Here is a 17,234-nt window from a genome sequence, read left to right as displayed (position 1 = left end):
GGTGAGACCCTCCCTTCAGTCTCGCCATGCCTGCACGCTAACTTCTCCTTTTCACTGCCAACACTGAGAATGGTCCACAGTGACCACCTCCACTTCTGTTTTACCTTATGCATTCTGGTGTCCATTCCTTAAACTCTGATTTAAAAAATTCTATCAATGAACTTTTAATTGTCAAATCCATGGCCCTTTGCTTTTTTATCATCTTTTCCATTTTCTTTCAGTCAATGCTGATTACCATCCCGGATCCTTAAAATTCTTTCTTTTATTTCTGATATCATATCATTTGGGCTGTCCCCTAACATATGTCTCCTCAGTCTACTTTGGTCCTTATTTCTCTGTGTGTAAGTATTCCTTAAGGTCTTTTTCAGATCTTTTGTAATGGTGGTTCTGATTCCACCATGATTAACAAATTTGATTTTGTGTTACAGAATAAATAAGTAAATTCTTAATGCTTCCTCCTCCAAACTTTACTATTTTAATGTGTGTGTGTATTTAAGAAAGTTCTTTATCATAATATGATAGCTCTAATACAAAATATGAAGGGGCCTGACAAAAAGTGGTGAACCTATATTTGCCCTTATAATATAAGAAATATATAATTCATTAGCCTAATGATTCAGCTATATCACGAGTCTCCACTGAATTAGGAAAATCTATCAGAGAACATGCCTTCATCAGCAATATTATCCAAAAACCATGTTGGATAATGCTTAGCTCCAAGACAATTATAGACTTGGTAGATCTTAAAATAAATTAAATATCTGCTACAATGTGTTTCTGTGCTAGAAAATGATGTTTTTTCAATAGAATTCTTGCTTTCGTAATTAGGCCTTCACATTTTAGCTGGGCGTATGGCTACCTGTCTAAAGACTATTTCCCAGCCTTTCCAGAAGCCAGAGTCCCACAGCCACATGGATTGGATGGGCTGGATTTTGGCCAATGGATTGTAGAAAGACTGATATGTAAGATTTCCAGTTTGTGCCCTCCAAAGAGCAGATTTTCCACTGCCTTTCTCACTGTCCCCACTGATTAGAAAATAAGAACAGTCGTCTTAGAGTATAAAATGAAAGTTTCAGATTGAATATAGAAAACAGAAGGATCCTGGGTTACTGATACTGTCAAGCTGCCTGGCCACCCTAGTCACTTACTAGACTTACAAGAGAGAATATAAACTTCTATCTTGATGGTTATTGTAATTTTAGATTCTCTGTTGCCTCAGAAAACCTGCATCCTGTCTAATAAAGTTTCACCTAACACTTTCCTCAACTATAATTCAGAGACTTTTGAGAACAGGCTTAATTTATCAAATACCTTTTTTCTAAAGAGTCCAATTCACTTTCTATAATTTTACATCATTTTTCTTCACAGTGTCTCTGCTGTGACATAACAATGCTTTACATTCGGTCCAACCGCTAGATTCCAGGACCACAGTACTCAAGTCAGGCAGCCTCTGCCCAGGAAAATAGCTTCTGCTTCTGCTTCATACTTCTGGGCAAGTGAAATTTCCAGTTTCCGGGTACCAAGAACAAGATTATTTTAAGTAATTTTTCAAAACAAATTCCTCTTCATTCAAAGTCCTTCCAATTCACCAAAAATACACTTAATATTTAGGATTTAATAGTAATTTATAGCTTTTCCCTAAAGTCATCTTATGGTACAAAATGGTTAATAACCTTCCACTGTACCCAATTTACCCATGATAAATAGTTTTCTCATGTAATAAAGATAGGTTCAGATATTTATAAAATACATTTTTATCTATTTGGAAAGAAAAACACCACAAACACAAACATTCTGTGGCTCTCGGGTTTGCCCTGGAACCCCATCCTCTCTCTGCATACAAGGGGATAATTATACCTGCCACAAACTATTTCATGCTGATGTTATGAAGATAAATGCAATAACCTAAATATGAAAACATTTTGTGCTCTTAGGAAGAATAAATCCACCTAAATCCAAGATGGTATAATTCTTTATAATGTTTTCCAGGGATTTTCTGAACAGCCCCCCAGAGGTCATTACCCACAACAAACTTCTGGCACCAAAGGACCAGCTTTCTGACAAGAATTTCATCTCTTGCACCTGACAACACTTTTCCATTAATTGGGGGTAAGTCCAGATGCTGCTCTGTCTGGTCATTGCCAGTGCTCTAAAAGGATCCAGACTTTTTACTTCAATTTCTTGCACCAACTGAAATGAACAGAAAGCTCCCTAAATCACAGGGCTTTCGGCTGACAGGTTAACAATGAGAACCATTTCAATCAACTTCAAATGCAAAGCAGATTTAGCAAGAACCAGAGGATAAGTGGGGAAGGAAAGGCCTAGTGGCAATCTGACAACTCCCCCATGTCTACTGTCTGCTACAATACACCAGCAACCCAGAGGACCCCTCCAATCAGATGAACTGGGCCTCAAACTCAACAAAATGAGGTTCTTTGAGTTGACATTCCTTAGTCACATACAAAAATCTGTTTTAGGTACCCAATTTCAGCAGAGAATTTAGAAATAAAAATTTATATTTGCAAAAAAAAAAAAAGGCCAGAATTTTATCAATTCAACCCATAAATTACAGCAACACTTTAGTGACCCTGGTTAATATCCTATTTACCCTCACGCTGGGGTGAACTAATAGACTTCTTTGCTGTTAGGTGGAGCGCCAAGTGTCTCTGCCTGCCCCACGCTGCTTTAGGAAATCGCCAAACAAAGAAATCAGCAAGGAGTGTGCCAGTTGCCTCTGTACCTCACTGTGTGTATATGTGATACGGCTGAGTCAAAGCCTCCCATATCAGATCATCAATTAGCTGTGGGGACTGCAAGGCAGGGGAGGGGGGAGCTTTGACATCTTGGCAGTCTTCCTGGAGCATATAGTTACAGTGATGTAAAGGAATATCAGAGCCTGAGTGAATTGCAAGAGGATCATGCAAGGTCCTCAGTACAGTTCTACTCTCATTCCTGACAGCTTGTCCCTGAGGCTTCTATCACTGACATAATACTTGAGATATAGCTCAGGTGTTGAACGTCACTTTTCATTGAAATTTCCCAAAATGTTAATTTTCTAGTGTGTGGTTTTTCCTTGAGCAAATGTTAGTGAGAAAACAGCTGCTTATCTGTTTTGATAATGTCAAATAAAACAGAAATAACATATTAACTATTGTTTTGAAATAAGCACTACACATTGCCCCATAATTCAAAACTCGTGCTAATTCCTTTCACAACTTAGTGACTATGAACCATATTTGTTATTGCTCACTAAAGAATATTAAGGATGTGGAAAAGTCAGAAACAAAATAAAGTGAACGTTTAATTTATAATTCATCCAAATAGACACCTAGGGTTATGTTTTGCAGGTCAATCCTACCTATACAGTGTTAGCAATATCTGTATCAGGGCATGCTCTATTAAAGAATTGTTTTTCAATGTGATACTATGACAACTATTGCCAAGACATTCTTAAACTTTTCCCAAAATCATTGAAAGGTCTTTCTAGTCTTTCTAAAGCAGACCCAATGTAATCAACACTTTTCCTAGTGGTCATAAAACTAGGTTATCCTACAGCTTAACAGAGCACTAAAAAAAAGAGATAAATATATACACCCATTCTGTGTGCCCTCTGCTAATGGGTATAACATGCAATAATATGACAACCATATCACAGGAACAGCTAAAATATAAATAGCAACTCTGAAGTGAGTCTTGCATTTTACCATCCATCAGTCCATGCAGAACCACCTTGACTGAAGGAACGGGTTCCATCACCAACTAACTCTTACACAGCCCAGTACTCCAAAAATAATAAAATAGCTTGCCATGCTATGTTCTTGTCATCTACATTCATTCATTCAACAAACATACGGAGGGTTGTTTTTTTTTTAGCAGACACTGCTCCATACCCTGAGGATGCAGCCTCCATCTCACTCTGCCCAGCAAAACTTGGAGACCCCTACAGGGAAATTTTTTCCAAGAATGAAAAATATTAGTCAATTTAAAAATGTACATTTTTAGATCTCATTCAGGTAGTTTAAAAACAGGAATTTTTCTCAAAAGTTAATCACATAGCAATTTTCAGATTTTTAAAAAATTCTAATATACTGTTTTATAAAAAGACTATTAACTTTATTGAAGACACTATAAAGAGTCATATTATGAATGAAGGTGATAACATATATTTTTTTTTAATTTGGAGAGAAGGAGGCACATATACTCATGAGTCCACATACCTTTCCTACATCTTACCAAATTGAATATTCTTAATACCAAACTGGAGAAAGCAACAGCACATGACAGAACCATCACACATGGAATACAGGTACCCTGAAAAGGATCATTTCTCAGTCCATTTTCTCTATTCTAGTTTACACAGAGAAACATAATACAGGCTATTTCTCATACTTATTTACTTCCTGCTCTTAGCACTGTGCTGAGAAAATAGGGAGTATATATTAAACATTAGTTAATTAAACAAAATGTTTTATTATTGCACTGGTAGTTGTATTCATTGACTACTTCTTCTATTTATGTGATTGAGAATGCTATTTAGGGGTATTTCTTTTACAGGTTCTCTTCTACTAGATATGCTGTTAAAGCAAGACAACTTTAATTAGTATTTTCAAGTAAATCTAATAGCTTACGTGAGAGTTCTCACAAAGGATGCACAAAGGATGGCCCCAAAATAAAGGATGAATGCTGCTCCATAAATACTCAGAATAATCTAGTATCTATTTCTGTTTCCAAAAGCAGGTGAAGCTAATCATATAACAATACTGAATGGTAAAGACTTCATTTTTATTGTATCAAACAGCTGATAGATTATGCCAGAAAAAAAATGAAAGCTCCTAGTATATTCATATTTGACTGGATAACCCAGTGAACTCCTTCAGTGATAAAATTTTATCCAAATTAATAAGCATTTTCTCAATAAAAATATAAGCATCATTTAAATGTCAAATAAAGCAGAAAAGATTAACCAGTAAGCTCTATTTCTTTCCACATATTTGACAGTACATTTTAGCATCTTTGGGGGAAAATATTTACAAGATCCATAAAATAAAATTGAAAATATTATTGGCAATAACATTCATACATTTTCTTTGCTTTCTTTTAACAACCTTTGGTAAATAAAACATAACCATTATCCTTACAAACTATGAGCATTTCTATACAATGTATCTATCTCACTGGAAAGAGTATGTGATGTTCTCACTCTTTACTAACACTATGCTCCCAATGAAAACACTCTCAAAAATAAATATTTAAATATAATATATGATCCTATTAGATATTAATTTTATTATAGCACTGCAATGAACCAATTTTGGAAAGGGGAAGAGGGAGGGTGCAACATAAAGGAGAGAAGCCTCAAAAAAATCACTTTAAGAGGCAAAAGGCTCCCACTAGTATAAGCATCAAAACAAATTGTAAGTCATATAATATGGTCAATAGACAATCACAACAACAACATTTAACATTTAAACTTCCAGTCAATGGTTAGCACCACTTGGCCAGCTATGTGAGTGAGTCATCTTAGAAATGAATCCTGAAGCCCCCACCTGAGCTATCCCACTTCACTCTACGTGAAACAAAGACAAGCCCTGCCTGTGCTGCAGTTTTGTGAGCAAATGAAACGACTGTTGCTATTTGAAACCACTAAGTTTTAGGGTGGCTTATTACACAATAATAGGTAAGCAGTACAATGCCCTAATCTTAGCTGTCCAAATTGTAAACTTACTTTAATACTGCCTTTGTAGCCCAATAAATTAAGGATAATGAGCTTCATCTAACATGAGAAATAACCATCATATTTTGACAAGTAATGCAACAGAACTCTGCTATAACATTACATTCTATTACACGGATAGAAAAAATAGTGTCCCCACATGATAGCCTTCATCCCTGAAAGAGCCCTACTGTCACATATTAGAAGGTATTGTCCCATAGTCATGACAGATGAGCTTCAATCCACCCTTGGCCCTTTGCCTGAATTCTTTCTGTAATCAATGACAAATATTGGTGAAATTAATGATTTGTGCTTAAAAGTACAGTATGGTGTGTGATTATGAAAGAGAATAAAACTTCTCACAGAGACTAAATCTGTGCCCTTGGCCTCATAAATGATCCATTTTAACCACCCTAACCCCAAGCACACACATACACAAAGTAATAGAAAAGCATATAGAAAATGTCATAATATCAGTCAGGTTGTTTCATGCAACAGCATTAAACTGAGATTCCATTGTAGTGAACCAAAAAATTCTAGAGGAAGTATAGACAGTATTATACCCTGACTTTATAATTAATATTTCATATATGTGCTCTATAGGGAACTGGGAGTAGTCACCAAATCAATTTATATTGTTTGTGTATAAGACCAATAAGACTAAGAAAAGTCCTAGATTATCGACTTTGTTAAAAAAGCTAATAAACAGTAGTTTTACAATGGTTAAAATGTATGTATTTTAACTTTTAGCAACAGGACTTTGAAAGGCTCTGGACATTTTAAAAAATCTATAAAACAAGTTATGTGTTGGATAAGGACCAAGCAGCGAAAAAGCATCATGTGAGATAAAACACACAACAGAAGAGAAGCCAGGAACCATCTATCCTCCGTTCAGGGAAGCGGAAAGCATCAGAACTGGGGATGTTGCAGAGAGCAGAATGGAGCCTTCTGAAGTGCCAGTGAGTGTCGTGGCTATCTTCTGATCTCACCGTGGCAGGCACAGCCCTAGTGACAGAGCTCTTGACAGCTTCCATTCTGGTTTAGTCTGGTGCTCAGGCTAGTAACAGATGTATTCCATAATTTTTGATTTAACATGATATACAAGAAAATCTAAATGTACAATCTGCTTGTGTGTCTGGCAATTCTTCCTTTAGCTTGATACATTACCTTTTGATGAACATTTAGCTCAGCAAATTTTATTTCTGTACACTAAGGAATTTTCTAGTTCTTAAAGAGCTTTTAAATCCTTTGGCAGAGATTCATTCATCTTAGTAAAACAATAGCTGGCAGATATACACAGTCTACAGGAAATCAGGGTAACAACTTAGGTCATTTGTTAGGTTAGCTACTCAGCAAACTTTGATTCGTCCACCTAAAAAAGGAAGATTTGTTTTCCTAAATGAAAGTACATGATTTCTTTTTATTCCATATTCTAAAAGTCAATAAACAAATCATCAAATAAAATCTAGTTTATATCAGCTTTCATGATTCACATCTGGGCTACGCAGATCACCATAATATTTTCCACCACAGTATCTCTGTAAAAATAATCCTAGTACATACTAAACCCAAGAAAAACAATATAGTCTATTGAGGTCAGCCATTAAAACTTACACTAAAAATCTTCTTATCTCCCTATAGTTTTGATACAAGACCTTTAGTATGTAAGATAGGAGCATGTAGGATATGTCTTTTAGACAACTAATGAGATTATATTCAATTCTTTTGACTAGAGATCAGGAAGATATAAATGACATCAGATCTGGATTGACCCCTCCCCATATGCCAATTAGCTGCTGGTTCTTTGTTATCCAAGAATGGTTTCCATATTATATCACGATTGAGAGAAAGTTCCATGAGAGCAGAGGCCACCTTTTCCTTACCAACCGTTGTATCCTCTGCCCTAGCCCAGCTCCTGGAATGCAGCAAGCACTTGGCACATATCAGTAGGATGAATAGAGCTGGAGCCCCTCATCAAAGCCATCGTTTCTACCTTCTAAAATCAAAATCTGTATTGGCACCACTCCTCTGATTTAAGGATTTACTTCTAGAAAGACTTATTCAATATGTTACATAGGTGAGTCAACACATTTGGTTCCTGGCAACAGGTTCAGATAGATTTGTGTAGCAGGGAAGCTACCTGGCACTGACTATCAGTCTGAAATGTAGCTCCCACACACGTCATGCCTCACTAACCCTGTATCTCTCTAATCCTTAATCTTCGTTCCCTACTGTATTTATATTTGTGCCAACTATTATCAAAGATGTTCTATGTATTTAATGTCTTGATTGTCTGTCAACTCCTAATAGAATGTAAGCACAAGAGGGTCAGGGATTTTATTTCATTCCATCCTATGTTCCTATTGCCAAGGACAATGCCTGGCACACAGCATATGTTCATTTTATTTGTTGGATGGATGGATGGATGGATGAACAAGATCCAAAAATAACAGAAAAGAAGAAACTTGGTGGCTGCCATGGAAGAAGAGCTTAGGAAATGAAAGATAATACATGGGTATTATGGGTTGAATTGTGTCCCCCCAAAAAGATATGTTTAAGTTCTAACCCCTGGTACTTGGGAATGTGACCTTATTTGGAAATGGCCTTTGCAGATATAATCAAACTAAGATAAGGTCATACTAATCCAATATGACCTGCTGTCATAAGAAGAGACTCACACACAGACAGAAGATGGGCATGTAAAGGCAGAGGCAGAGACTGGAGTTACACTGCCACAAGCCACTAAATGCCCGGGACTACCATAAACTGGAAGGGGCAAGGATGGATCCACCCATGGAGGCTTCTGAGGGAGTGTGGTCCTGCCAACATCTTGATTTCTGACTTCTGGCTTCAAGAATTGTAAGAGAATAAACTTAAGCCACAGTTTATGGTACTTTGTTACAACTGGGTATAATAAAGGAAGGGTATGTTAAGGGAAGCATCTCAAAAACAGAAGATACTAAAGACAGACTCTGCCTACTGAAAAACATTTGCTGCTATATTCAAACAAAGCTGATAATAAAACAACAAATAAATAAAATATGTACTGGGAGTTTTAAAAAGGAAATTCCTATAGCAACAGAGTAGATTATTAAAAACCAGTGATATTTCTTAGTTTAGTAACTTACTCTCATTTTTTTCTAATTTGTACTGCAAATATTTACCTAACAAATGCTTTATTTAGGGTTACTAACAAGAAATAGAAAGATCTGACACTAAAGTTCAACCTCTGATCAGTGAGCTAATTATTTTCCATCAGATGGCAGACATCTAATTTGTTACTTTTATAATTCTATTACTTTCCCTACTTTGCTACTATTAATTTTTTGAAGACAAGATACCTAACTCTGGGAGTATTTTATATTTAATTAAAATTATTCTTAATTAAATCATTAAAAAGCCTTTCCCTGCCTAATGCATTCAAATATTATTTCCTCAAACTAGCTAATAATAACAGTCAGTCCTTGCTTTCAATTAAGAAAAGCTAAAATATATTCTCAAACAGATAAATCAGATAAAAGATGATTCATTTTATAGTGGTAATCTCTGAGTGGTGAACTCCACTAATGTATTTAAATTATTCTATGTACAAAAAGTTAATTTACAGCTTTCAGAAATATCCCTACTATCTGTAGTGAGGTACAAACATGAACTGGACATAGGTTCAAGCTGGTCCTTTAGCCATAACCAGACCTATTGTGCAGATAGAAGAGATAATTAATATGAGCTCAGGAAGAAAAAAATCAAGGTTGCAAAGAAAAATTAGAGAACCATGTTTCTGGGCCCATTTAGCTCTAGCTGATGAGGTCCTTGAGTATTCTTTTATCATCAGCCTCTGTAAATCCATTGAAGGTGTTGGGAGAAATAAATTTTAATCATTTAAATAAACTCCAATATAATCTGCTAGTTCCACAACATTGTTAACAACAGGGGAAGGGAGAGTGTGTAAATCTTATTTAGATTTGTTGCTGATGCCCCTAATAGGAAAAAAATGAAATTGCTTTCACATTTCATTTTTCACTTTTTCCAAATTTGCTTAAAATCTGAATACCTGAAGGGAATTTCTTTCGCCAATGGCACAAGTATGTCATGACATGAATGTATTAGAGGTTAAGTTAGAGGCTGTAATCAATGCTATGATCTTGGTAAGCCTAAAAGACAGAGGTGGAAACGGTGGGAGACTACAAAGGTGATGGCAAAATGTTTGCAACTGAGGCAATCAAACAGATGTAGCTTGTTTCACAGCCTGTGCTGAATGGAGATAAGGCAATGCCTTGCAAAAATGAAGCTCTGGGGAATAACAGTAAATCTGGGATTCAAGTGTGTTGGGGTTTACAAAAAGAGCAATGGAGGAGTTTCTTTATGTAAGTTTTACTTCTCTTTTGGAAATCATCTTAGTCCATTTGGGCTGCTATACCAAAATGCCATACACTGAGTAATTTACAAACAACAGAAATTTATTTCCTACAGTTATGGAGGCTGTGAAATACAAAGACCAAAGTGGCAGAAGACTCCATATCTGGTGAGAGCCCATTTCTTGATTCCTAGATAGTGCCTGTTGCTGTGTTCTGCCAAGGTAGAAGAAGCGAATGAGCTCCCTCAGGCCTGTTTTATAGGGGCACCAATCCTAGTCACCTTTCAAAAGGTGACCTAATCACCTTTCAAAAGGCTTCACCTTCTCATATCATCATATTGGTGATTAGGTTTCAACATACAAATTTGGGGGGCACACAAACCTTCAGACCACAGCAGAAATTATAATGGATTTTATGGTAAATTTTCCCTGTGAGAGATATGAAAGTCCTTCCAATCCCTCACAAGTATTGTTAATACTGGAATTATTCCATGTCCCTTTAGTTATATAATATTTATCTTTTGGGGCTAATAAAAATATTTGTTGGTTTTTATCTTAACATTAGTATAATTTAGGAGTTCTACTGTTATAGCTGTTTGTTAGGGAGAATTGTTTGTTCTTCCTTTTGCATTTTTGACAGAATTCAAAATCTTAATTTCTGACCTATACAAGCAAATATTTTATCCCTCTATGCTAGTTTTTCAATTTATAAAGCATGGGACTTCTAGAGTGAGGTTAAAGTATAATCTAGGTAAATTAGATATTCTGCAAAAAAAGTGCACTAGACAAAAAGATTACAAGTAAAGAAAAAAGAATCCAAGAATTCAAACTAACAAAAACTATACTACTGCCGGGCGCGGTGGCTCATGCCTGTAATCCTAGCTCTTGGGAGGCCGAGGCGGGCGGATTGCTCAAGGTCAGGAGTTCAAAACCAGCCTGAGCAAGAGCGAGACCCCGTCTCTACTATAAATAGAAAGAAATTAATTGGCCAACTGATATATATATAAAAAAAATTAGCCGGGCATGGTGGCTCATGCCTGTAGTCCCAGCTACTCGGGAGGCTGAGGCAGAAGGATCGCTCAAGCCCAGGAGTTTGAGGTTGCTGTGAGCTAGGCTGACTTCACGGCACTCACACTAGCCTGGGCAACAAAGTGAGACTCTGTCTCAAAAAAAAAAAAAAAAAAAACTATACTACTTTAAATGAATATGCATGATACTTGTAGAAATTTTAAGTTAGTTTACCACAAATGAATTAAAGAACTGGAAACATAACTGATTTGTAATTCAAATTCTTTCTTTTGCTAGCCAAAAAAACACTTCCTTCAGATTAATATTTTGCCCCTGAATGCAATAGTTAACATCTAAATAAAGTTAATTGAGTAATATATTAATACTATATTATCTGATGGGAATTAAAGAAAATTAGTTTTAGCTGAGACATTTAAATGTTTTAAAAACAGAATTTATTATAAAACATCCTTAAGAAAAATCAGTTTTCCATTTAACTGGAACAAATTAGATTAACCAAATTGTTAAAAGAATACTGGACTTACATTTATAGTCAACTAATTTTTGACAAGGTGCCAAGACCATTTGATAGGGAAAAAGTCTTCTTAACAAATGATGCTGGGGTGACTAAATATCCACAAGCAAAAAAATACTTATTTTGAATCCCTACCTTATACCATATATGAAAATTAATTCAAAATGGCACATAGATCTAAATGTAAAAGCTAAAACTATAAAACACTTAGAAGAAAACATAGGAGAAATTTTTCATGACTTTGGATTAAGCAATGTTTTTATAGATATAACACAAAAGTACAAGCAGGAAAATATAACAAAATAGATAAATTGGACATCATCAAAATTAAAAACTTTTGCGCTTCAAAGGACACCATCAGAAAATGAAAAGACAACTCACAGAACAGGAGAAAACCTTTGCAAACCATGTATTTGAAAACGGACTTATATTTCTAGTTCAGTGTACTTGCTATTAACTCATACTGTCTCTCACTTCTCAGGAGCCTGTATTTTGAGGCAGTTATGGTAAATGGTCACATAAGAAAATGATTTTTTTAAAGGTATAAAAAACTGAGAACAAATCATTTAAATCTTTTAGTTACCAGGTTTTAGTCTCAATCCTCATCCCGTGTTACCTGCCTCTGCCAGCTCTCGCCCTCCTCAACCCTGCTTCCCTCACCACCACTCTCTGTGCCATGCACGCCCTCAAGGAAACATAAAGCAGGGTATGAGTTCTCAGTTATTCTTTTCTACTCTCCTATGCCATGCCCTTATTTTCAATAATTTCCATCTTTCATTCTCCATAAGCTTAAAAGGAAATTACACATCCTAGTACAAGCAGCCTCCTGTGACTTTGCTTTGTTTACTAATGCCTGAAGGAAAAAACTAATACTTCCTTGATGTCCAAGCTATAGGTATAATTTTAGTTTCTTCTTGAGATCACCTTTTATGTGACAATATGAAATTGCAAAATGCCAATTTCGCTTCCAAAAAATCGACATCTTTTTATACCCTACTAAACAAAAAGCCACATTAAAATAAAAATAGTTATATATTTACTGTTTCTATATTAGTATAATCTCCTGAAAAATAAGTCATGTTTGTTTGTATCTATTGTTCAATAATGTGACAGAAAATCTGTATATATTTGTTTTCTGATTAGAAAGCGGGCTAGAAGGTACCACATGCCATTTATAGCCTTACTTCTAATCTAATAAAGGCAATAAACCCATATCATAGCCACAAATTGTTCTGAATTCTCAATGAACTGAGTCTTTGTATATTCTATAAGGGAAAAATTCATCAAAAAAGCACACTATGAGAAAATCTGTTTTCTGGAAGACATTTAGTATGATGTCAGCCATTTGAACTGTGGTTCTTTAACTGGTTCATTAGATTTTATTTAAAGATTAACTGATTTTGCTCTTCCATGAACCCATATTTCTGAATCTGAAAATTTCTTGAGATTAAGCAGACATCCAGTCAACTTTAGGAAACTGTGATTTATCTCAACTGATGAGATATTCAGAAATAACTCTATATAACAGAACTTTATGAACAAAAGAAATTCTAAATACAAAAAATATCCAAAAAGTTTTATACCAGACACCCTGTAGTTCCCCCCATAGAATGCAAGGAATTTTAATGACATTATTTAAGGAAGATTTAATGGTTAAATTAATTCTATCATGTATCAAGTATGGTAATAATGTCTTTAATATCATATTCATAGTACTATTATAGTGAATAGAACTTTTTCATAAGTATCTAGAAATATGTGTTACTATTAAAATCAAATCAAACCTCACAGGGATAATGTCACTAAGATTATAATAATAGAAAAAGTTTAAAAGTACTTTATTGAAATCTAAATTCTGGAAACTAAATTCAAATTCCTTTAGGTACATGGAAACAGTTTTCTCTCTTTTTAATAACCAAACATAATATGATTTGTTCCCTCTAATATTATTATTTTACTTTTTTTCAATGTCACATTGTTTGTGAGGTTTCTGCATTTATAATCCCTCTGAAAAGAATATAAATAGACAAATATCTTACTGATACATGTGGATATTTTTTCAGAAAATGTTATGGCATAATATAGAAACAACACTGAACAATGTGAAAACTGAAAGTGGTGAGGCTTTAGAGCCAAAACTTTCCAGGAAGCAAGAGTTTCCCAACACCATGTCTTATCTGTATCAAGGACTAAATAACATCAGGTGAATAACTGATAAAAAAAAATGCTCTAGCAAAAAACCCTATATTAATTACCCTTTGTGTGAACAAATTTTCACTGAAAAATTAAACAGTTTTGAAATTTTTCAAATTTGCCTAATCATCACTAAATCAGAGTAGAATAAAAATTCATGCAAATTTCTCCAATGGGTTCTAAAAGTGTCAACTCAGCTTTTAAAATCTATACCTATAGGAATTACATCAAATCACTAAATTTGTTTGAAATAGTAATGGATGAAATCACAGTTAATGTTTGCAAAAGTAGGCAGATACACATCCTAATCCAGCAGGTTTTTGCTGACCTTAAAATACTTTATTGTAAGTGCTTCATTTTTAATACCCAAAGTATAAATGAATACCTGCTATAACAAGAAAAGGGAACCTGCTATAACAAGAAAAGGGAGTTAGAAAGCAATTGAGACATAGATACAAAATAACGCTTCTAACACTTCTATTATTTGAAGCAATACTGTTTTTGAATGTCAGATTGCAAGGTCACTGCAATGTTGCTAACAGTTAAGGGATCCAATTCACACCTCTGTGTTAAGGGTTCTAAGTTAGTGTTACTAAAAACCTAGCTAGCTATCCTTGCCTTCCTTTCACTGATCAAGCTACAAAATGCACTTGTGAAATATAAATACTTCATTATTCAATATTCAGTGTCTATATTTTAATGTTCCTATTATGTTTGTCTTCTTCAGTGTTATAAATTTTAAGGACTTTGCATGTAAAAGAAAAATACCCCAATTCCCATAAGGAAGCAATCATGGGCCAATGTTGCTGCTATAATAAGTCCTAAAAAGGAGGATAAAGGAGTAGAACGGTTACAAATCTCAGCACAATAGGCATAAGTGCTTCAAGAGAAACTAATATAATTTTAAATCACATTTTATAATTATACTTATCATCATGTTTTATAATTCAAGCATAGTGCTCCAAATAACTTTTTATTCTTTAACCTTAATTCTAACACTTCTTAACATTTGAACAATTATATTTTTAAAAACTTGGTTTTCAGAGAAACTTGATAACTAAAAGCTCAACTCTATAATATTTTGGGCCTCTAGTAAGCATTTATAAGAATTTATATTCTCAATTATTAATATTAAGCTATTTAATTTTAGTAATCAATTTAGTAATTACTACATAGACATTTTAATATGTTTAAACTATAAATTCCATCTCCCTTTACTTTAATGCTAAATGTAGGATTTTGAATCCTTATTTCACACACCTAGTCAACTATTTCCTCAGTGACCCAAGAGAACTTAAAAAGGTCATTTTGTCTTCACAGCTATAAACCAGACATATTCCCAAAAGAGACTATCAGTCCCAGGCTCAAGATTAAGTAAATCTATATTGCTGAATGGAAAACCTGCATTGTTTTAAATAACTCCCTGACTAAATAGATTTTCTACAAATCCACCTTATTGTTTTAATAATTCCATCTGTGTGTATCTGGAAAGAAGTGTGATTTGTTTCATTAATTTAAAAAAATCATCCAAATCAAACTGATTTCCTAACAATAACTGTGAGCGGTTGTGGGTATATGAACACATATCCAGAGGCCTGAGTGGAATCACAGAACCTGATCCTCTTGCCTTCAGCTGTATCACATGTAAATCAACTCAGACCAATTCCCGAAGGAGTGGTATTTCAGTATCTTTTTAAAGGATGCTTTCACTTTACATACTATTAGGAAATGTTTCTTTTTTATCAGCCTAAATCTCCTCATGCCACAATTTAATTTTTAATTTTCTTGCATCTAGAGAAATAAAAATTTAAATGTAGTAGATATTTGCATCTTTCGGATCTATATCAGCCTATTAATCAGGCCACCAATGTGACCTTACTCAAAAATAAATATTACTATTCTAATACATCTATTGTCACCAGGCAGCCTTCAATCTTATTCCTAAGATTTCTCTTAGAAATTTGGGGTGCATTTTTACATGAAAACATTAGAAATTATTATTACATTCCAAGTTCACTGACACACCTGCACTATGGTTCCATGTCCTAAATACTGACTTTAGAACCTGAAATCCCCAAAGTTTGGGGGTAAAGGAATTAGTTAAGAGTTTCTAACAGCTATTGGCATCCAAAACCAAATAAGAAGAGTTCTGAAAGGAAGGGAGTGGGACACATATTCCACACCTCCACCTTGATCTTAGTGGTTAGGGAATGATACTACGTCTTTACTTGGGTAAAGATGCTGATTCCCTTCCTATAACATTGTAACCTTATCAGTAGACTCAGAACTCCTTGTGACACAGTAAACTGTGCCCTATCTACTGTATTTACTGGTAGGTTTTATTAATCAGCCTATTGTTTAACAAAAGGTCTTGTATTTTGTAAGGTCTCAGTAAAGGTGTTAAATGATAATAATCTCCATTTCTATTACTAAATAAACATCTTTTACAGCTAGGCATAGCATACAAACCAGTGTGTGACAAGTGCTGAGTATCAGAAATTATACTCTGAACTCCTGTTTTGGAATTTTTAATGTTTTTTGATATTTCAATTCTTTTTTTTATTTTTTGAGAGTACATATGACTTCTAGAAATAGTCACAGGTTTTTCTGAGCGAGGGCTTGTGTAACAGTAATAAACATAATGGATAATATTAATATCATTTTTGTTCAAAAAGAGGGAGGAAAAAGTAACCAAACTGGTTTGGGGGCATGGTGTTAAAAATAATCCACAAAGGACTGTTTTCAGTAAAATGAATGTTTAATATTAACTTCCCTTGGAAAATAGGAATTTATGAAAGATTTATGAAAAGCACTATTCAATCCCTATATAACATATTCAACTACTATGTTCAATATCAATCAAGGCTTATTAATTCCAAGGAATTGGAATCAATTCACTCCTATCAATTGCAAGGAAAAATCTCAGGGCTTCAAAAAGGCCAAAAGATCAAAATCCCAAAAATATTATCCTAAAAAAAAGTTTGTTAATTCTTTAAAAGACATTTATTTACATATTTTTAAAGGCTATTTGTTTGAGAAACATATAAAAACATGATAGAACACTTCATAGGCTACTTTATTCAATAAAATAGGCAATAATATACATATTTTTGCAAGCATAAACACTCAGGTATACTAATAGTTGCATGTGTATAATAGTTATGGGTAGACAAACCATATTCATAAAGAAATAGGTCAAAAAGGGAAATGTATAAACATATATCACTATGTTGGTAATTGTGTGCACCCAGCTTTATAACTACATCAGTTATAAATGGTCATATAAAATAACACAATGGGCCAGGCATGGTGGCGCACGCCTGTAATCCTAGCACTCTGGGAGGCCAAGGCAGGTGGATTGCTCAAGGTCAGGAGTTCAAAACCAGCCTGAGCAAGAGCGAGACCCCATCTCTACTATAAATAGAAAGAAA

At 34.5% G+C, this 17,234-nt stretch overlaps 1 protein-coding gene and 1 long non-coding RNA gene across 2 annotated transcripts in view; one reads left to right on the top strand and one right to left on the bottom strand.

Annotated features, from left to right (window-relative positions):
- COL25A1 (collagen type XXV alpha 1 chain) overlaps positions 1–17,234 on the bottom strand; it is a 393,583-nt gene that overhangs the window by 325,234 nt on the left and 51,115 nt on the right. The gene's annotated exons all lie outside the window — the stretch shown is intronic.
- LOC105872320 (uncharacterized) lies at positions 1,454–6,545 on the top strand. The gene is made up of 3 exons (XR_001154522.3): positions 1,454–1,540; positions 1,990–2,109; positions 6,464–6,545. It is a non-coding gene; the product is annotated as an uncharacterized LOC105872320 (long non-coding RNA).

This window comes from Microcebus murinus, chromosome 27 (assembly GCF_040939455.1).
Source record: "Microcebus murinus isolate Inina chromosome 27, M.murinus_Inina_mat1.0, whole genome shotgun sequence".
In the NCBI taxonomy this organism is placed as follows: Eukaryota; Metazoa; Chordata; class Mammalia; order Primates; family Cheirogaleidae; genus Microcebus; species Microcebus murinus.
This window is presented reverse-complemented; position numbering and strand designations above follow the sequence as displayed.